This window comes from Marmota marmota, unplaced genomic scaffold (genome assembly GCF_001458135.2).
Source record: "Marmota marmota marmota unplaced genomic scaffold, marMar, whole genome shotgun sequence".
Classification (NCBI taxonomy): domain Eukaryota; kingdom Metazoa; phylum Chordata; class Mammalia; order Rodentia; family Sciuridae; genus Marmota; species Marmota marmota.
In genome coordinates this window covers 554,327-575,997 of record NW_026000037.1, presented here as the reverse complement: position 1 = coordinate 575,997, position 21,671 = coordinate 554,327, and positions in this window count along the sequence as shown.

The window sequence follows — 21,671 nt, the reverse complement described above, 5'->3', positions numbered from 1 at the left end:
CAATCCACGTGGATCAGTTGTTCACATGCACCTTTTCATGGACTCTCCCCGCATCCCACAGAACAAGGACACCGAAGCAGAAGATACAGACACCTCCACAAACCACACAGCCATCGAGTGGCAGTGGAGGACTGGAACTAGGCGGCGGCTCAGGGTGCATGCCGCGATGCAGTAGGGCCTGCTGGGAGCAGGCCCAAGGTGGGGTAGTCAGGGGGCAAAGCAGGCTGTACCTAGTCCCCAGGCTGTCCTGGAGACCTCTGACCTCCAGATTGATCCCTAGGAAACATTCAAGACTCTTCATGGCTTCGTTATTTTAATAGCAAGATGAGAAACAGACCAAATGTCCATCGGTAGGACACTAGTGGTCAGGGGAGTAAAAACAATGGGTGCAATGGCTGCCTGGGGCCATCTAAAGAATAAGCCAGCTCTGTAAAAGGACTTTGCTAGTGCAGTTAGGACAGAGGCCTCAGGCCTTGGAGGCCTCCTGACGTCAGGACATTGGAGGCTGAACTTGCCGAGAACACTGGACACTTGTTATCAGAAATGTCATGAAAGAAGCACCTCGGAGACACCAAGTCCTACAGATGTCTGCCTTTGGCCAGGCACACTCTGGGCAGGTGTTGGGATATCACGCTGCTGCAGGGAAGCGCTCAGACCCCTGGCCTTTGGGATCTCAGCCAGTGCAAGGCTCTGCTGCTGAGCTTCCCAGTGTCCCTGACGGCTGACCCCATGCCCGCCAGACCGGGGCTCCTCAGCTAGATGCCACATCCCTGGGAACAGCCACACTTGCCCTCGGATGTCTCCCTCCTGCACCCCCTGGAGCCCGCGCTCGGCTTCCTCCACACAGGAAGGAAGACCCCACAGCTGTCCAAGTGGCCTCTGTGGGGAGATTCCCCCTTTTTCTCTGTCCTTCTCCCTCCTTGACTCCCTCCCTCCATCTTCTCCTTCCTTTTTATAAAAATCCCTTCGATAACTCTGATTTAATTCTGCTGTACCTAAATATAAGTAATGGAATTGTTAACAGGCTGTATGGTCACAAACCCAAATTCACCATTAGAATACTACCTGTTTCCAACAGTGAAACCCAGCAAACGGCGGGCTCATCACTCTGCTGAGACAGCGAGTGACAAGTGTCCTGCTCTAGAGAGGTGGCCCCCAAAGCCCACGTGTGAGGCTGTGCAAGAAGGTCTAGAGGTGGAATGCCTGGTCTGTGAGAGCCTCAACCCAATTAGCCCCTAAAAGGGATCAGCTGAGTGGCCACGAAGGCAGGTGGGCTGTCGCTGGAGGAACTGGGTCCCTGGGGGTGCAGGGGCTAATTGGGTATATATTCTGTCCTTGCTGAACAGAGTTCCTCCTCTCTCTCTCCCACCTCTCTCTCCCACCCCTCCCTCCCTCCCTCCCTCTCTCTCTCTCTCTCTCTCTCTCTCTCTGTCTCTGCCCCCTGGTGTGATGTCCCGAGCTCTTCCCTCTGCCACACACTTCTGCCATGATGTTCTGCCTTACTTGGACCCTGAGGGATGAGTCAGCCATCTATGGACTGAGACTCTGAAACCATGAGCCCACCCCGATTTTTCCTCCTCGTTGTCCTCGTCGGGTCTTCTGGTCACAGCAGTGGAACCACTGAGTAAGGAGCGTTGGAGAGTGAGCACACCAACAGCAGGTGTGCTGAGAGGTGGCCGTGGCAGGGCAGGCTTCAGAATCTTGGGAAGCAAAGGCAATACCTGACCTCTAGAGAGATTTGTTTTAAAGATGGGAAAAAGTTAACTTCAAGCCACCGTAAAAGTGGAGATTCCTTGAAAGTGTAATGATGCAGGATCCTGCGAGAGTGACCCACCTGGCCACCGAACCAACCGGCGTTGACTGAGATTGCTGCTCGCATCACACAGGAAAGCCTTGGGGACCCTCCGAGAGGCCATGATTAATTACCAAAGATGAGCCCAATTCAGGGGAAACACCGGGGGACTCAGAAGGCACGTGCTGCCTGAAGAAAGCAGTGCCTCGGGAGGCTCTCAGCGTCCCCAGCTCGGCCCTCTCTGAGCCTTGGGAAGATGGAGTGCCTCCTGGGCTCCTCAGCCTCCCCTTACACTGAGAGGGGCCACTCCGTACAGGAATTCCACCTCCCTCCGAGTTGCAGGCTGACATGGCCAGCCCAGGACACCTCCAGGCATACCCACCTCATCAGCAACAGTGACAGCCACCTCAGAGCCTTCTGCTGAAGAGACCCCGGTAACCTGAGGCCAGAGACCAAGGTTCTGCAAGAAGCTGCCCTCAACCTTGGTAAAGACCTCTGGACACTGTGACCTTAAAAGCCAGGGAGTCCCAGGCGTGGACCCCGTCTTCCCAGGGCCACTGGTGTGCATCCACCTGGACACCCTGAGCCAAGGGTCTGAATCCTCCAGAGGCAGAAGGCTCAGGGCGAGGCTGTGAGCCAGGATGCGGATCCACCAGGCTGACCGCCAGCCGCCGGCTCCACCGGGGGAGACAATCCCACCTGCCATCTCACTGCACCCCTGTCCCTCTCACAGTCACTCACACTTGTTGGTGTCCTGTGATGAGCCCTAGAGCTTCCCCAGAGACCTCCAGCAGTCTGTGAACGCCATTTCTCAGGAGGCCAGCCTTGCCACCTCTCCCTATTCCAGAAGAGAGTCCGGGGCTCAGTGCTTGGGCCCTGCCACCTCGCCTGCCTCCGCCCTTCTGCCGGGTCCTCGGTGCTGCCTCTCCCTGTGGGCCCTGCATCTCCAGCTCCGGGAGGAAGCACCGACGAGCCCTCTCCTGACATCCCTCCAGCCCTGTCACTGGTGTGGCTTTGCCAGCGCTGCCCTGGTCCTTCTGTGCTTCACCAAACGCCACGTGCCTGCCACTTGTGAGGAGCCTGCGGTTCCGAGGCGTAGGCCGTGATGGAGGTGCTACTTCTGGTGACAGGTGAAGGCCCTGCTGCCTCCTCAGGAGGCGGAGCGAGAGGGAGAGAGAAGCTGCCTCACCTCTGCAGAGCTCCTAGGAGGCCACCTCCTGAGCTGTCACTGCCAGCCCTGGAGCTCAGGGGACACCCACCACAGCCAGGCTTAGAAGCAGACGTCAGGTCTGTCCCTTCCAGCTGCATAAGTCACACTGTTTTTGGTTTTTCCCCTAAGATTCTCCAGGCTGCTCTGCAGCAGTTATTTAGTTCTGCTCAAGAAAACTGCCAGTCGGTGTCAGGGGACAGGCAGATGTGAGTGGTGGGGACATGAGGCTCATGGATGGGCCCACTGTGCTGCCCCATGTGCTTCCTTTTCCAAGAAGCCATGTACCTGAGTCCCACCTGGCCTAAGTGACAGGATATGTCACAATGCTCAGCAAACTACCTGTTACCTGCAGGAGAAATGCAGACCTGAAATTATGTTAAGGGAGCCCAAGTGACCCTGAAGGGCCATGTTTGTGACCTTACACCAGATCTGGAAATTCAGGGAGATAAGGATGGTTCCTTCTAACCGTAAAATCTAAAGAATTGTGGTTAAGAATCCAATTAGAACTGGTCAGCATGGGCTAAGGTGACCTAGAATTGTCATAGGGGACTTCAACTCTGAATCATCCTGCTGTCAGTTGGAAGTCAGGAGGTGGACCCGGGAGGGACTGTTGGAAACCTCTCTGGAATCTCCAGTAACACTGGAGTGCAGGAGAGACTGGTTGCCTCTCTTCTCTCTGAGGACCCGCTCTCTCCCTTGAGAGGTCGGTCCCCTTTCCCTTTTCCGATCCCTTCAATAAACTCAGGTCTGTCACTCTGAGTGACATGTCTGAAGTCTTTCTGACTAGATGGCAAGAGTCGAGATTTGAAAGGGGGTCTTCACACTGCCTCAGTTTCCCAGAAGTCCCCAGCTCTGTAACAAGGGCCAGGGGCTAAACATCATCTGTTACAACCTGTGCCCTACTGAGAAACCGCTTCTTACGTGGACACCGGACTTCTACATCTCGACAACTTCTGCACATGATGTAATAGCTAGAGACTTCCAGAGATGGATGTCTAGAAGCCTGAAAAATGAGTGAAAAACAAGAATTTCTTAGGGAAACTCATGAGGGAACATCTGCCCTCCTGCTTAGGGTGCAGGGCCAGGGCTGTTATTCCAGCAGCAGGCAGGATGTAGTTAGAAAATCATGAACAAAACTGTCTGTTTTATCACGTGATCAGCAGCACTGCAAGTGCCCTGAGGTTCTCTCTGAAACTGATTTAAACGTCTTAATGAGGACTGCTCGGAAATCACACAGCCCTCGAGTCACCTTGGCTGGACACAGGGCAGTGTGTGCCTCGGCTCAACCTCCCCATTGCACCTCTATAAATATCACTGTCCAGTAGAAAATTCTGAGACGAGAATTAAGGAAGATTCCATTTGAACAGTCAAACTCTCTAGAACAGTCCTATCTGGTGTAGGGTCCAGGGAGGACCCGTTCCTGGGTTGAGTGTATTTGTCTAATCTCCTGACCTCTTACTTGCTTCTAATGAACAATGACCATTCTGCATCCAGTGACAGTCTCTACTGCAGTTAGCTAAGGTCGACTGTCCTGAACCTTGAAAGCCACTGGACAGCCACTGTAGCATCACCTGATTCAACAGCTCATTCTGCAATAGCAGCTGAGACGTGACCTTATTCCATGAGAAAGGACCCCTCTTGACCCTTTGTAGGTGGTGGTTATCTTCAGTCTCCTAATGAGAAGTAACTAAAGTTACCAGAATCAATTATCTATCCTTCAAAGCAGGAGCTAGTGCTCTGGACTCCTTTGGACAGACAAGAAGTATTTTTCAGATCCGTGTCCTGAGCTGAGAGCAGCAGCCCCGCTTGCGGCCATGACTTTAGCAAAAGCTGCATTGGGCCTTCAATGGGTGTGCCTCATGTAGTGACCAGTGGGTCAGGTCAGGAGGCTTCCTGTTGGTGCCGGCACCTGAGGTGCTCCAGTCATGAGGGTTGCCGACAGCCTCCTCTGTGCTTGGATGTGTGGTTTGCTCGGCTCTGGTGTGAAGCAGGAGGGCTTCGCTGGGCTCTGGTGTGAAGCAGGAGGGCTTCACTGGGCTCTGGTGTGAAGCAGGAGGGCTTCACTGGGCTCTGGTGTGAAGCAGAGGGCTTTCTCATGTGCGTCGCTCCCAGAAATCCTCATGGTCTGGTACGGAACAGGCACACCACCTGCCGCCCTTCCAAACTAAGCCCGCCCTGGGAGCAGGCCCCGGGAGCCAGATGGTGCATCTGCTCCCTGAGTGAGGGGGAGAGGGCTCGACGGAGGGGGGCGTGCCCAACCCCGACTAGAGCAGTGGGTCCACGACACGACCGGACCGCACGTGCCAGTAAAGCAGCTCTTCTGAGGCAGAGGTGGGTACCCTGAGCGGCCAGCCACGCTGGCCGAGGCGAGGAGCACAGGGACGAAGGCAGCCCTGGCTCTGGAGCTCCTGTGTTCTCTGAGCCGAGGCGTCAGCTCAGAAGGAAGCGTCCCATGTGAAAGGCCTGGATTTGAAAATCTGACAAGCAAGGGTCAGGGGAGCTTGGGCTCAGGGAGCTAACATGGACCGCAGTCCCGCACTCCACTTCTCTGCCTCTTCCTCAACCAGTGTCCCGCGGCCCGTGCAGCAGTCCAGGAGATGGTGGACTCTGCTTCCTGTGCGAGCTGCGTGAGTGGACTGAGGCTGTGCCAGCCCCTCAGAGCACATCTCTGGTTCTCTGCCCGTAACTGAACTGAGAACTGAAAATGCTGAGTCTTCCGCCTTTGTCCTTAAGTCTGAGAAATCAGAGAGCCGCCCACCTTCAGGTCCCTGCCCTGATGGTCCACCACAGCAGGCACCTGAGCCTTGCCTCCAGCCAGCCTTGGTTCCAGGTGACCACAGGGTAAAGTAACGGACCCGTTGCCTTTATGGGCCACATTCCATTTTACACAATAAACACATTGTCCCCAGGGCGTCGGAAAACCAAAGTCAGGTCCCCCAATTGTAGGCAATGATGCTGAAGGCCATGACGCCTGACCATGTGAAGTCCACACTTAGAGCACAGGGACCGGGCACCCCTAACCACCCGTCACCCCTAGTCTGCTCTGTAAAGCCCTGTTGTTCGGTCACCTCTACTTTTTGAACTTTATAAAAATGGATCAGAACCGCACACACATGGTTTTGAGGCAAGTAGCAGAACAGACTTGTGCCTGGAGGTTGAGAAATACGCCATCTGTTAGTCAGAGTCCCTTAACGGTGACAAAATACCAACTTGTAAGGGGAAATGGTTCCATCATGGTTTTGGGGGCTCATTCCTTGGTTGGGAGGCAGCACATCATGGTGGGCATGAGCGCTGGGGAGAGGTGCTCACCTTGAGGTGACCAGGAAGTAGAAAGAGAGTGACAGCAAGACATGAGTCTCACGGTCTCCTTCCAGGACACAATCCCAGGGACGTCAAACCTCCCGCACGGCTCCTCCTCTTAGAAAGGCACCACTGCCTCCCAGCAGGGCCCAGCTGAGGACCCAGCCTTTGAGAGGCCGTGGCACCATCCCCCAGAGCCACGCACCCTCAGGTACCTGGCCCAGCGTGTCCGTCCCGCACACGCTCCCCCCCACCCCTCCACCCCCGTCCTTTCCACAGCTGGCCCCCTCCCGGGGCTGTGGTGGAGCTTTGTGTTTTTGGAGTGTTCCCTTCTGTCAGCATGCAGTGACTGCACTCACCCGTCACCGGGGGCTGCCCTGGGTCAGTTTGTATGACACGTTTCATCGTGTGAAGGGGAGAGCAGGAAAGGCGTGAGCTCATGTTTCACATAAAGCACTTCTTTGCATGTTTAAGCCGTGTACTGTTAGCTATGAACGTGCTCCGAATGTCTCCATCGTCTCGTCACAAGGACACTTCCTCCCGTGGCCAAACCCAACACAGTCTCTTAAGAATCACAACTATCCTATGAAGGGTTCATCATCTTTCAAATGCAGTTCCACAGAGGCGGGGTGTCCCACATCCCTAACACTTCTCCCGGAACGGGTCAATATGCACAGCAGCGGGGGGCTTCAGCTCTGCAGTACCTCCTCTGCACGATCCAAAGTCTGCGTCCTGCTCCACAGCATTGTCAAACTGCCGAGTCCTAACACTCTCGTCGAGAGTGCTTGCTGGATTTACTGTGCCGCGCACTGCCAGATACAGGGCCTTCACCTCAGGCTGAAGCAGACCCTGGGTCACAGCGAAATTTATGGGGTTTTCCAAAGGGACAACCCTACACTGGGGAGCAGAAGCCATGGCCTCTAGGACACGCTGGAGCCCTCCCTGTCTTGACTAACCGCTCTGCCGGGAGTGGACCCCGTGACTTCCAAGGTCACGGCTCTTTCTGACTTCCACCCGGGCCTGCACCTGTGCTTGCTGTGCTTGGCGACAGAGTCGTGGAGCTCTGTGTGCTTCAGAGTTCTCTTGTTTTCTTTTCTCCTCAGTCTCGCTTGGCCTCAGTGACCCAGCCGTCAGGTGATGCCAAGGTTACATACTTTAATAATGCTTAGCACAGCTGGAAGGGTAGCCACCAGGGCTGGTTCTCATGGACTGGCCGAGAATCCGGATTATCTCCGGCCATTACTCATTATCCTCAGAGTCATTCAATGGGAACGAATTCAGCCTCTATTAATGTACAGGTTTTCAAATATAGTTTTGAAAAGCTGTGTTTCTGTTCTTCCATCCATTCATCCATCCTTCCTTCCATCCATCAACCCACGCACCCACCCATCCACCCATCCTTCCATCTATCCACGCACACCCATCCATCCACCTACCCACCCACCCCTCCATCCATCCATCCACCCATCCTTCCATCTATCCATCCATCCACACACACCGTCCATCCACCCACCCACCCACCCATCCATTCATCCTTCCACCCATCCACCCACCCACCCACCCAGGAACCGTACACTTGCTGGGCACCTCTGCGCTTACACCACTCTGCACAAGTTGTCATGGATTGTACCACAATGCAGAAGATGGCTGAAGTTGTCTGATTCTTGGTTCACAAGTTCAAGCAAGCATACTTTTGGACTTGTATTCATTTGTTTTCTTTAGGGTCAAGCAGGAAGATAATTCAACTTTGGTCTTTACCAGAGTCCCTTGTACATAACTAAGATCCTGAAAGTTATAGGGAAGCGCTAACATATCAGCAAGGTTCTTTAGGTCAGCTGTCATTTCCCATGCAGGTTACTGATGAGATGCCTGCACAGGGTGGCAGCTTAGATGGCCCAACAGGATCAGCCATTCTGACCCTGCTGTGCCACCCTTGGGTGCGGACATCTTTGCCAAGTTCTGGGGGCCAGGCTGGCCTCTCTGAGTGTCTTTGCAGCCCCTCTTTTCACAGTCTCTGCAGGAGAAGAGTGCAGTTGCCCCACTGCTGGGGCACCATTCCTTTCCCAGTCTGGAAGGACGGTGATCTCTCCTCTCTGCTCCTCCTGGGTGCGGCTCAAGCTTTAGGGACTTGAAGCCACAAAAGGGAGCCTCAGGTAGGGCTTCCTGCTTTTTGCCTAATGAAATAAATTGCAATCCCCAAAGAGGAGAAAGAGATACTAGAATTCCCAGAATGTCCTGACTTTTGTGCTTATGAAACCATTCTTGGAATCATCTCCAGGGCCCGGAAAATGTCTTGCCCTCAGCTCGCCAAAGACTGTACCTGCTGCCCTGGGGCGTTGGGGAGGGGAGAACCTCGCTGGCTGGTCAGGCAGGACTCACTCCTGGAGTTGGAGTTAGGTGTTCTGCTGCAGTTTGTCTGTCCATTCCACAACTCATGCTGAAACTGGCGGTCATGACAGTACTGAGCAGGGGGCCTTTACAGTACTTGATTAGCCACGAGGGCTCCACCCCCAGAGAGTGGACTGACGCTGGGTAGAGGGGCTGTGAGTGACCTGATAGAGAGGAGGTGTTGGCTGATTTCTCTTGTGCACTCCATAATACACAACATGTAGGTACCAAGCTTTCTTATTAATTCCTAATTAATGAATTAATTGGTGTCTGTGTCACGTTTGTCAAAGCTCTAAAAGATCATTTTAACCAACCTGGGAGACATGAATCGTCTCAGTAAAGGAAGTGAAAAATTACAGAAGAATTTTAGTTTGAATCCATCCCATTTATTGATTCTTGATTTTACTTCTTGCACTTTAGGGGTCTTGTTCAGGAAGTCAGTCTTAAGCCAACATGGTGAAGATTTGAGCCTACTTTTTCTTCTATTAGACGCAGGGTCTCTGTTCTAGTGTCTAAGTCTTTGACCCACTTTGAGTTGATTTCTGTGCAGGGTGAGAGAGGGATGTTCAATTTCATTCTGCTACATGTGAATTTCCAGTGTTCCCAGCACCATTTGTTGAATAGGCTATCTGTTCTCCAATGTATGTTTTTGGCGCTTTTGTCTAGTATGAGATAAGTGTATTTATGTGGGTTGGTCTCTGTGTCCTCTATTCTGTACCGTTGGTCTACAGGTCTATTTTGGTGCCAACACCATGCTGTTTTTGTTACTGTTGCTCTGTAGTATAGTATAAGGTCTGATATTGTGATGCCTCCTGCTTCACTCTTCTTGCTACGGACTACCTTGGCTGTTCTGGGTCTCTCATTTTTCCAAATGAATTTCATGATTGCTTTTTCTAGTTGTATGAAGAATGTCATTGGGATTTTAATAGGAATTGCATTAAATCTGTATAATGCTTTTGGTAGTATGGCCATTTTGACAACATTAATTCTGCCTATCCAGGAGCATGGGAGATCTTTCCATCTTCTAAGGTCTCCTTCAATTTCTTTCTTTAGTCTTCTGTAGTTTTCATTTTAGAGGTCTTTCACTTCTTTTGTTTTATTGATTCCCAAGTATTTTATTTATTTATTTTTGAGGCTATTGTGAATGGGGTGGTTTTTCTAACTTCTCTTACAGTGGATTCATCACTTATGTATAGAAATGCATTTGATCTATGGGTATTGTTTTTATCCTGCTACTTTGATGAATTACTTTATGAGTTTTTGAAGTTTTCTCATGGAATTTTTTGGATCTTCTAAACATAGAACCATGTCATCAGCAAACAGTAATAGTTTGAGTTCTTCTTTTCTTATTGCATATTCCTTTAATTTCTTTCATCTGATTGCTCCAGCTAGAGTTTCAAGGAGTATGTTGAATAGAAGCGGTGAAGGAGAACACCCCTGTTTGTTCCAGCTTTTAGAGGGAGTGCTTTCAATTTCCTCCATTTAGAATGATGCGGGCCTGGGGTTTAGCATAGACAGCGTATACAATGCTGTGGTGTGTTCCACTATCTCTTGTTTTTCTAGTGTCCCCATTTGGACATAATTGAAGGGTCTCTTTCTTTGTCATGTTTTAATTTATTTATTAAAGAAGTAAGGGGAGATTCAAATATGAATTAACAAACCATGAAACTAAGGTGAGTAGTGGGACCACTATACTTTTTTTTCAATATTAAGAAGTAAAATATGTGAGATCATTTCAAAACCAGGAATAAGTAAAAGGAAGAGATGAGATTTGAATGTAAGAATAAGTACACACTTAGAATACTTGGTAATCGAATTAGGAGAGAGAAGCAGGTCATATCTAGACTAGACAGGATTTCTATTTCTTGTTGATTTGAGGGTACATACAGAGACAAAGTGACATAGGACACTGACAAACACCACGAGGACCGAGGACACCCACAACAAACTGGCTCATGGTGAATCAGCTCATGTGCTTGTTTCCTGGTGCATGCACACGTTTGCACACATATAACTGGAAATCCACTGAGGCCCTAGAGGAGAAAAGTTAAAAATAGAACAAAAAAGGAGGTGCCTTTTCAAAATTTCACAACAAAAATCCTAAGTATCTAGATGCCATACTAATAATAACGTTTACAGCTTACAGTACTTTTCTGAACTGTGAGTAATTGTTGAATGAAATTTGCAGGAGACTATGCTTTGGACTAAGATTCTGCTTTAGGGTCAACAGCCTAGATGAAGCCAGAGTGGACTTTCCTGGGCACAGTGCCCGAGTGAACTGGAAAATGGCCCTGTTTTCCAAACCCCGGGGCTTCCAACAACCGGGAGATGGGAGCTGGAGTGACAGGTGGTGACCTGGAGTGCCCTGATGAAGATGGTCCACCCCCTGTGTCCCGTGCTGGCCCCTTGTTCCCACTCAAGCTGCATCACAAGGCCATCTCTCGGCCGGCTCTGGGGAGAGAGGGTGCAGCCCCAATCTTGAGTTGCTTATTAAAGCCAATTAGATTTTTAGACTAAGTGTGTCGGAATTTTTCTTTTTTGACATAACAAAAACAAATTTCTGGTGATTGTGCTGGAGTTGGTCTGAATGTCAGTCTCTTCTTGATGTAGAAAACAGTATTGCTAAGCTTTGTCACGAAAGGCAGCCACCAAAAAGGAGAAGAAGGAGGCAATGGGTGGTTCTAGAAGGGCGTCCAGCATCGAGGGTTCCCCCTGAATTCTGGGATGTTTGTGATTTTAATGGCTTTTTAAATTTGAAATGTAATTTATATTCTGTAAAATGCACAGTTATAGGTACAACCTGAGGGGTCCCCCAAAAGCTCATGTGTGAGGCAGCACAGGAGTGCCCGGGGTGAGAAGATTGGGCTACAGAGCCTTGACCGATCAGTGGGTGAATCCCGTGGCAGGGGTTGCCTGGGCGGCAGCTGAAGGCAGGCGGTGTGGAGGAGGAAGCGTCACTGCGATGGCCTGTGGGTTTATATTTTGTCCCTGGTGAGTGGAGCTCTCTCTGCTTCGTGGTGGCCCTGTCCTGAGCTGCTTCCCTCCCCCACACCCTTAGCTATGGAGTCGGCGGTCTGTGGACTGAGACCTCTGAAGCTGTGAGTTTTCCTCCTCTAAGTCCTTCTAAAAAAGCTAAAGCACCATCCTTGCTCTCCGCGTCCTCCTGTGGGTGGAATCCGCCCTCTGGGGTAGAGATGGCCGAGCTTGGGCGCAGAGGCTTCACTTATTCAAGTCACAATCCTTCTGCTGAGCATTTTTCAAAGTATCCACTGCCCAGTTGTTTGCTTCTTCCTCCAGCTGTGCCCACGCTCTCTTCAGCCCGTTCTTTATGCCTGGCCTTGGTGACCACCCAGGAAAAGATCAGCTGACATGGACATGCAAGCACACAGCAGGCCCAGGTGAGTGTGTATAGGGAGGCGGGTGAGAGACGCAGCCTGCAAAGCTCAACTTTAGGGTTTTCTCAACTTTGTAGAACAAAAAAATACGTAGAGAAAATGTATATCTGCATGAAATTTGAATGATTATCTCTGAGTGGTGTGAAGCTTTTGTTTTATTCTTCATATATTTACGTATTTCAAGTGTCCTACAATGAACATGTTTTCAGAAAAATATTTTAAACAGTTCACATATATTTTTATGTAGTCATTTTTAAGGAGGAGAACCACCCTTAATGAAATGGCCCTTTTGCAGACATTTCAATGAGCTGCTCTTGTGAATGTGGTCTTCTAATTGGAGCTTAGAGGCAGGGACCTGGCGTTCCTGTGACCTCCCCAGGAAGGGCCTCACCCTTTCAGCAGGCCTAACCTCTTCACTTAACCTCTGCTGGCCCTTTGTGAAGCGAGCACAATAGCCTTCCTTGGAGACTCACAATGGCCAATCGGCTTAGGTCTGCAAGTGTCTTAAAAATGAACCCTGTATTCAATACCTTTGTGATCTGGGGTATTACTTAAAGAAATAATGAGGATGATAATTAATTACCCTGAGTGTCCATGTACCCGAGGTGAAAGAAAGCATGACTTCTTTATAACGTGTCCGGCCCAGATGTGGGTAGGAGAGAGAGCTGGATGAGAGAGAGCAGGCGTGTGGCGGGGAGTCGGCCACAGAGGGGGCCCCTTCCCACGGGCACTGGTCCCTTCACCGAGTCTACCTGTTTACTTACTTTTGAGGTCGACTGACGGTGGGCTGGTGGCCCGGCAGTGTCCCCATGGACACTGTCACCTGTAGTGTGAGGGGAGGAGCCGGCACACGGGACTTGACTCACTGCTGTCATCAGGCCTCCCCTGCACAGCAGCAGAGCGTCACCTAGCAAGCCTCCCTGCTGACTGCAGACAAGATCTTCCAATCCAACCCAACCTAGTTAGCTTACCAGCAGCAATCGCCTTTCTGAGGGTTAGGAAAATAATAGGCTACAATGAAGTACTGATGAAAGTCAAATGGCATTGAAATAACTTCTAGAAACAAACGTTACCAACTTTCATATTTATAAATCACTTGCTTGTAGCAAATTAAAATGTATTAGAGGAAAAAACATGTCCTTTAAATCATCGAAAGTGTAGGCCCTGAGCTGGGGCATGGGGTGGGAGTAGCGTTTTCCCTAAGGGCCGTCTTAAGCAGTGACAAAAGGCCCACTTAATTGTTTAAGAAAGTAGATTATGTCTTTGATTTCTTCTGAGGACTGGAAGTTCCAGGCAGTAGGGGACATGTGGTTTGGGTTGACTTTGCATCTGTGTGATTCATTCCAGGCCTTGTGACCCCACTGCCCACCCCATCAGCCCCAGGCGGGGAGGAGCCAAGGTGGGGGAGAAGGGCTATTCCAGGAGGAAATGCAGTGCACAGGCGCGTGTGACCCTGCCCATGCCCTGCAGGGATTCCAAGGCCTGACCCATTCTCATCCCTCCTGTGTCTCCGGGGAACACCCCTCACTACACGGGGCTCTGGCGGTACAAAGTCTGTCAAGAGCAATTTTTGTAAGGTGGGGTGTCATCTTCCAGACCCCCAGGCTGAGACTCAGACCACAACTGGCCCCCAGTTTCCCACACTCTCATCTGCATCACAGAAGCCTGGTGCCTTTAGGACCTTGCAGGAGGCCTTATCCGGAAAAGCTCTTGGCTCTAATTTCGTGCTTTTGAACCTTGAATCTTCCAGGGGTTCCTTCCTGGTTTCCAGTGTTCTTAACCTGCTTTTTCTGCTTTGCCATTTTAATCAAGAAGTGAAAAATATAACTCAGGATTAGGGAATAATATTTCCATATTTGCTGAATATCATTCACACAGCGCTCTTGGATTGTGTCAAAAAGAACCCACAGTTTCCCGAGTCACAGACCTGCAGCCGTGTTGTTGGAGAAATGCACACATCGGGGCCTTCACCTCGGTTCAGGAGTCTGAATCAGGAGTTCTTCAGATTTTCTCCTCAGCACTGTCCCAATCACTAAGGTAAAAGGAGAGCCCCATGCGGGGAGCCTCGGGGTCCAGTACTTCTCACTTTCTTGCTACTGAATGTCTGAGCTGTGGAGTACGGACCTTTGGCCTCCAGTCAAAGCAGACTCCTTGTTCTATCAGGAATATTAATAATGGCAAAAGATGAAGCACTGTGACGCAGTATTGGGCATGGCATGACCTCTGTCTCAATAACCTAACGCCACAGCTGACCCTTGTCCTGAAGACCCCAGCCCTCTGCAATTTCAGTCTTATGTGTCTCTGAGTATTTTTCATGTTTTCTAGAATTAAATAAAGCTGAATAGCTAGTTGAGACTGGACTGAATTCTGGAAATTCTTCATATTATTTTGGTTTTTTGTTTGTTTGGGGTACCTGGGATTTAACTCAGGGGTCTTTGACCCCTGAACCCATCCCCAGCCCTAGTTTGTATTTTATTTAGAGACAGGGTCTCACTGAGTTGCTTAGTGCCTCTCCATTGCTGAGGGTGGCTTTGAACTCGTGATCCTCCTGTCTCAGCCTCCCAAGCTCCTGGGATTACAGTTGTGCACCACTGCGCCCTGCTAAACCATCTTTCTTGACTCACTCTCAGTTAATAGCCCGGCACATTGGTTGGAAAAAGGAGGAACGTAACATCCAGTTTCCTGTATGAAACCCCAGGGCACCAGCAGCCCTGGCCCCACCCTAGCCCTCCCAGCCTAAGAGAAGCTTGGTTTCAAAGCTCAGGCTGCAGGCTCTAGACCCTCCTTCCGCTTCACAGATTCACTTATTACAAAATCTGGTCCATTGGCCATGCCTGCCAACAGTGGAGAGACTGGAGGTCCCAGACCTGGTCACTGAACGAGCTTCAGGGAGCACGGTTTGGCTTGGCGGTAGAGCTGTGCCTCCTCTACCCTGTGTGCAGCTGGGGGGTGTACGCCTCACGGCCACCTGTGGAGGGGGACTGCACTGTTCCCCTCACTCCATCCACACCGGAGCCAAGCCCCGCTTTCCGAGAGACAGCTGCACACTCTTGGTGTCTCTCTGGGTTCACTCTTGCTTTCCCAGATGGTGCCTGCTATGTGTCTCCCTGGGGTCCTGCCCATCTCACTCAGCTCTTTCTCCTGGGGAAATACTGATGGACCAACCACAAAGAGTCTGGGCTGCCGTGACAAAGTCCTCCAGAATCTCTTCAAACAGACAACACAGGTTACTTCTTAAGAAAATAGAGTGCTATCAACTGAGATAGAAATCTCAACCACCGATAATCTGCCACTAATTTGCCTACTTAAACGTTCTTGTGGAATGATAACAGCCTAGCAATTAATAACAACTACGTATGGAGCACTTAGGGTATGCTAGGCTATTTATGTTTTATAGTCATTATTTCATCTACTCTGCACAATCCCAATAATTATCATAGAATTTATGATGAAGATTTTGGCTTAATACAAACAATACTGTAATTGAGACAAAATGCCTACTTTATATTTTGCCAAATGACGTGATGCCCACAGAAACGCGTCTGCTCCGCCGGTGCGCTTGCCTGCCTCTGGGAGCATCTGCGGAATCGAGGGAATCAATCTGCCCAGTGTTCTGTATCGGGACCTTTTCCCCAAGCTACCTAAACCTTCCTGTGCTTGTGAAGATGGAAGAGAAAGCCCGTAGGGATGGACCAGGGTTCTGGTCGCCGGCATTCCACAGGCTAGTGCTGCTGCTAATGTTCCTAGTTGAGTCAGTCAGCTGAGCGGCAGCATCTCTGTGGAGGGTCCCAAGAGTTGTCAGCAGAGGAAGCGACAGAGTAAATGATCAGACTGAAATCCCAGTCCGCCCTTGAACAGTGGGGAAAGGTTTGGCGTGAAGGACAAGCTAGAACTCATTTTTACAATACATCAACATCTGATTAATACTTCTTGTTATTTCTTCTGTTTCTCTCTTGGGTGTTGTTTAGTTGATGTCTATAATTTTAGCCAACTTGATACTCCTTCTAAACATGTTACTGTTTAACATTTTGGACTGTGTTTCTAGACTGCCTAGTGCAAGCTGTATCTCTAGTGGGTAATTAGGTAATCAGATACCACTAGGCTTTGCATTTATAATTTTTAAATAAAGAAAGATCATTCATAAACATGATTAAGGAAAGCAAAGGGGGGGATCCAAGGTGTGTATGCCAACCATTTACAACCAAGGCAGAGAAGGTGACCGCTGTCAGACTCGTCCCTATATGGTCACTAGCAAGAGTACACAGTCTCATGGCTGTCACAGAACCATCAGGAGTCCCTTAGAGGAGCCCCTGGGCATGCTGCTGCCCTCGGAACACTGAACATGCCTCTTGGCCCTGGGCCTCCAAACCTGAAAGAGTCAAGGTCAGAACAGTATCTTGTGAATTCAGACAAAGACTCTGAGCAAAAATGTCTTCAACACAAATCTTCATCAAAAATTTTATAATAATTATTGGGATTATGCAGAATTGATGAAATAATGACTATAAAACATAGATAGCCTAGCTTATACTAAGTGCTCCATACATAGTTGTTATTAATTAATTGCTAGGCTGTTATCATTCCATAAGAAACTTCTAACTAGACAAATCAGTGGCAGATAGTTGGTGGTTGAGATTTCTATCTCAGCTGAGTATACATGACTTGATAGCACTCTGCTTTCTTAAGCAGTAACTCGTGTTGTCTGTTTGAAGAGATTCTGGAGGACTTCCTCACAGCAGCCCAGACTTAGGAATTTGGGGTCTGGGGTGGGGAAAGGAGTGTGTTAGATGCCGACAGAACATTTGAAGGCAGAATGAGAGTAGCAGGGGTGGGCAGAGCCAGGCCTGCTCATGATGGCGTTAGCTGATGGCTAGTGGCGGATGGGCCTGCTGTCCCCTACCCCAGTGACACCTACGCATGAGCAAGGGATGGAAGAAGACTCCACATGAACTCTTCACGTAAATGAATTATTCAAGTTACTTTTGGAGGAACACTTTTCTTTGTGCTTAAACTTTTCAAGGATGATAAGACTGTTTGCACCACACGTGAAGATAGTGAAATGGAGTTTGAAGTCCAAAGGCTTAAAAAGCCACGGTAAAACTCAGCCAGAGAGAGCAGCCATCATTAGTGAAGAGGGGAAGAATCTTTTAAGTGAAATACCTCGTGCTATTGTGTTCTGGCAAAAAGTAATGTTGGCTTTAAGTGTGTGGAGGCGTCTGAGGGCTGGTGTGCACACTGCAGTAATTTAGGTAAGGGAACACGGTTGTAGAAGGAGCAGGAGAAATATTTAGTTTTGTTACTTTAAACAAAAATACGATTTTCTTTTTTAATAATTTCATTAATGCCAGTAAATATAATGCATAAACATCACATTGCATAAACAAATCCATATTTTTCTTTATAACAGCAGGGCCAAACACTGAAGAACCAAATTCCAAGTTGGATTGAACTGTTCTTCAGAGATGTTCTGTTACTTTTTTTTTTCACTCATGGAAGATTGTGCAAGATCTATGTAAATATGAACACACTATAATTATTTGTGCAGTGAAATTGATTCTCTGTAGTAGGATTAGAGGAGGGACATGAGGGCTCAGCTCCACCCCTGTTTGTGTACCACTAGGAAGAAAGGGTCAGCTGGTAATCAGGAGTCCAGCCCTGCAAGGCTTGCGCCCAGCTGAAGTGGAGAGATCATTTCCAATGTAGGGTTCAGAGGAGCAAAGACAAGAAGGAAAGAACAAAGACATGGTACCACAAGTAGAGGCATTATAGGAGACGGGGAGGAAAGGGCATGTGGGCTGCTAGGCGGGTGGGCTGCTGGGCAGGTGGGCTGCTGGGCAGGTGGAGTGCTGGGCAGGTGGCTGATGGGCAGGCAGAGCACTGGGCAGGTGGGCTGCTGGGCAGGTGGAGTGCTGGGCAGGTGGAGTGCTGGGCAGGTGGAGTGCTGGGCAGGTGGGCTGCTGGACAGGTGGGCTGCTGGGCAGGTGGAGTGCTGGGCAGGTGGAGTGCTGGGAAGCCGTCATGGAGAGAGACTGTCTTCAAACACATCACTGTATCCATCCATTAAAGATGACTGGGACTTGGCATTACGATTACAATTTGGAGTAGCTCCATTGAAGGAGGGGTTGGAGGAGTACTTGTCCTTTGCCAAGTAAAGTATCCACAAAAAGGTGTGTTTCCTGTGCGGTTAGTTCTCCCCGTGTTCTTACACTTGTTCTCAGTTCTGGAAGCTTGTGGACAATAATCAAATGTAGAAGCTGGAGAGCCGTGTGGGAAGGCTGGTGGTGTGAGCCCGCGAGGGTGCAGGTGTGGGGAAGCCTGAGGACACCCCGATGTTGACATGCTGATCCATTCAGGGCGTGTTTACTGGAATTACTTCCGATTGCCCGGAGGCAAAACAAGGGAGAATTAACTTTTAAAGTAATAAAAGCCTGCATAAATCTAAATTCTCTAATCTCGTGAATAATTGCTCACTGTAGAGCTAGGCTTAATGAAAGACCCTAATCGCTGCTTTTGCACTACGGAGTGACGCGGCTGTATAGAAGTGGATAAAGGCAACACACTCTATGAAGTTATTACCCCTGAGTGCACCACCTCATCCGGGGCTTAGCCGCCTCCCAGCTGAAGAGAAACAGTTGACTTTGTGTGTTTTCTGAAAGGGGTGGGTGGGAATTTTGTTTTAACACATGCGGTAACAAAACATGTCTGCAGTTAAAGAGCAGGACAAGGAGACATCACCAGCACTTTACACACCATCGCAGGGCCAGCAGTCAGTGTAGGACCACCTCCTTACCAGGGCAGGGTGGAAGCGAACTTGAAGTCCTCAGGCATTATGCATACTGCAGGTATAAAACAGCAAAGAGAATCTTTTCTCCAGCGAGTCTCCCAAAGACCATGAACTTGTGGGATGTTGATAGTGATTGTGAATTGTAGCTGATGACTCTCGTGAGCCTTGCAATTCACACAATTCTATATTATAATAAAAACCTTTATCAGAAATTTAACTGTCCAAGCAAGTCTAGGACAATTATACCTTTAGCCATTCAAATAACAAATGACTCAAAAAGTCCACATGTACTTGTTTAGTAAGTGAAACTGAAATGTTGAGTTGTCTATTTGAGCATGAAGAGTGCAGATCTGAGGTGAACTACTTCATAAAGCCAACCTGGACGCAGACGGGCACCGTGGCCAGCCTGCTAGGAGAGGGGACAGAGCTGACTTCAGGAGGAGCTTGGGGGAGGGACCTGGCAGCTTTCTCTGTGGGGCAGAAAGGGGTTGCTGAGAGGGCACGTGTGGGGGCAGGCTCCAGGAGGAGCACCCTGGGGGCCTGGACGTGCCCCGGAGCCCTCAGATGTGCTGGGGAATCAGAATGCAGATCTGCAGATTTTTTCCCCCAAGAAAGCTTGCAATTTGTCCTGGTCTCGGTAAGTGTCACACTTCCTGGACTTGACAGCGACCGGTTGCTGTCAAGGGCTGTGGCAGCAGGGCACAGTCGGGCCCTGTGGGACTCTGGCTCGGTGTCTTTAGGCTTGATCCCTAATGTGGACTTACGAGATCCACTGTTAGAGTGGGCATGGGAGAACTCAGAGCAGAGAAGCAGGAGTCAGTCTTCTAACAACCCGTTTATTAAAAATCTATCAATGTTACATTTATTACTCAAGAAATGTACTTCATATTTGGTTTAAATCCATCCTCAAATCTTCATCACCAGATTAGCTCCACAAAGATATCGCATTTTACAAATTCCAGGAGATTAAAGGTGGGGCAAGAAAACTGGAGAAAGAAATGTGATATAACTTGACACTTGCTTTTCAGACAAGACCATTTTTCAAAGGGATCTTTTTAGTTAAGTATTATTAGACAAGAGCTTAATATCTGGACCCAAATTACTGGTCAAATTATCATGGCTTGAAAGAGTTGGTGTATTTTTGTGATGTGAATAGCCCTAATTGTTGGCCGGGTCTGAAATGGTCTTCCATGTGCTTTAAAATCTTTGTTATTATATTGCTCTCTACATTCTCTGGGGCAGGTGATTATGGCCAGTGTCAATTATACTTAGTGATGGAAGACATGGGAAGGAGAAAATTGAAGTCTACAAACTAGACAAGCCCTTCCATCTACCTCTCAGTGTGGCTGGGTGTGGATGTGAAGGTGGACTCTTCCCCACTCCAGCTGTGCGATTCTGAGCTCCCATTTCCACAATGGAAAACGGGACCATAATAAGCCCTACCTCTCACAGGACCCATTTTTAGATTTTTATTTTTAGAATGCTGTCTTTACATGTGTCCCTAGGGCACTTGGCCATGCCTGCCTGGGGTGTACATCCAGTCGTGTGTGTGTGTGTGTGTGCGCGCGCGCGCACGCATGCACATGCACATGCGTCTGGGCATGCAGAAGGCCCTCCACATGCCACCACTCATCAGAGCTGCCTTGGATTCTGACTCCTGTTCCTGGACAAGCTGGGGTACTTAGGCACGAAGGCGCTGGGATGACCACAGAAACTAGACAGAATGAAGAACCAACTGAAATTCAAATTGCATCATCATCTAAGGTTGTGGCAGAGTGGAAGGCCAGGAATCCCATCTCAGCGCCAGGCTCCTCCTACAGCGTTAGGCCTGCACCGCAACCTGGGGAGGGCTGGCCAGCAGGCATCGGTCAGTCTTACTGGACATCGGAGTCTAGCCTTTCCTTTGGAGGGTGGATGCTATGAGTTGAATTGTGTCTCTCCAAAATCCCTATACTGAACGTCCGGCCTCTGGTGCCTTGGACCTTAGTTGAAAGCCAGGTTGTCAAAGGTCATTATTTATGATAAAGTCCATCTGGAGTGGTGTGGGCCTCTGTCCTGAGAGGACCGTTGTCTTCCTAAGAGGCCATGTGAAAACCCCGGTTCCAGATCCCTGAGACCTCTGCTGTCCTCACCCAGGCCCCGTTCCTGGTGCTCCATCAGCACAGCCCTGACAACTAACACAAGGAGTGAAAATACAGAATTAGGAAAGAAGAACTTACTGATTCCAGCAACATGTTATGAACGTTGAGGACCTGAAGGGCTCGTAGAGATGTCCTGGCTCAGTTCTCTTCCTCTGAGTTGCAGAGGGATCCCTGTAGCAGAGATAACAAGGTGTTTGAACAAGGCAGGCTCACGTTTCCTGGTCTCTTCGCTTGGTTACTTGCCAAAAATGAGAGGGACAGTACCTATTACCAAGTCCAGGGAGATGATAAACAGAATGGAGGGAGAGACGACATTCAGATCTGGCCAAGGTCACTCTGTGGGATGATCAAAGAAGGCTTAAAGAGAAATCAGGGTGTGTGTGTGTGTGTGTGTGTGTGTGTGTGTGTGTTTTGTCTTGATTTTGGGATTAGAAAAACAAGCAAAACCCATGGGCAGAGTGGAGAAAGAAGGACATCTCCCCTGGACAGGACAGTGGAGTGCCTGGTGGAGGCCTGGACACGGCATGTTTGGACAGGGAGGGGGGATTGCTAGGGAACAGGGCTGAGCTGGAGAGGGAACCTGCTTCAACTTGGGTCCAGGTGGCCACGGGTCTCCCTAGCAGAAGTCCTTCCAGTGGACATTCAGATCTGACAACAGCAT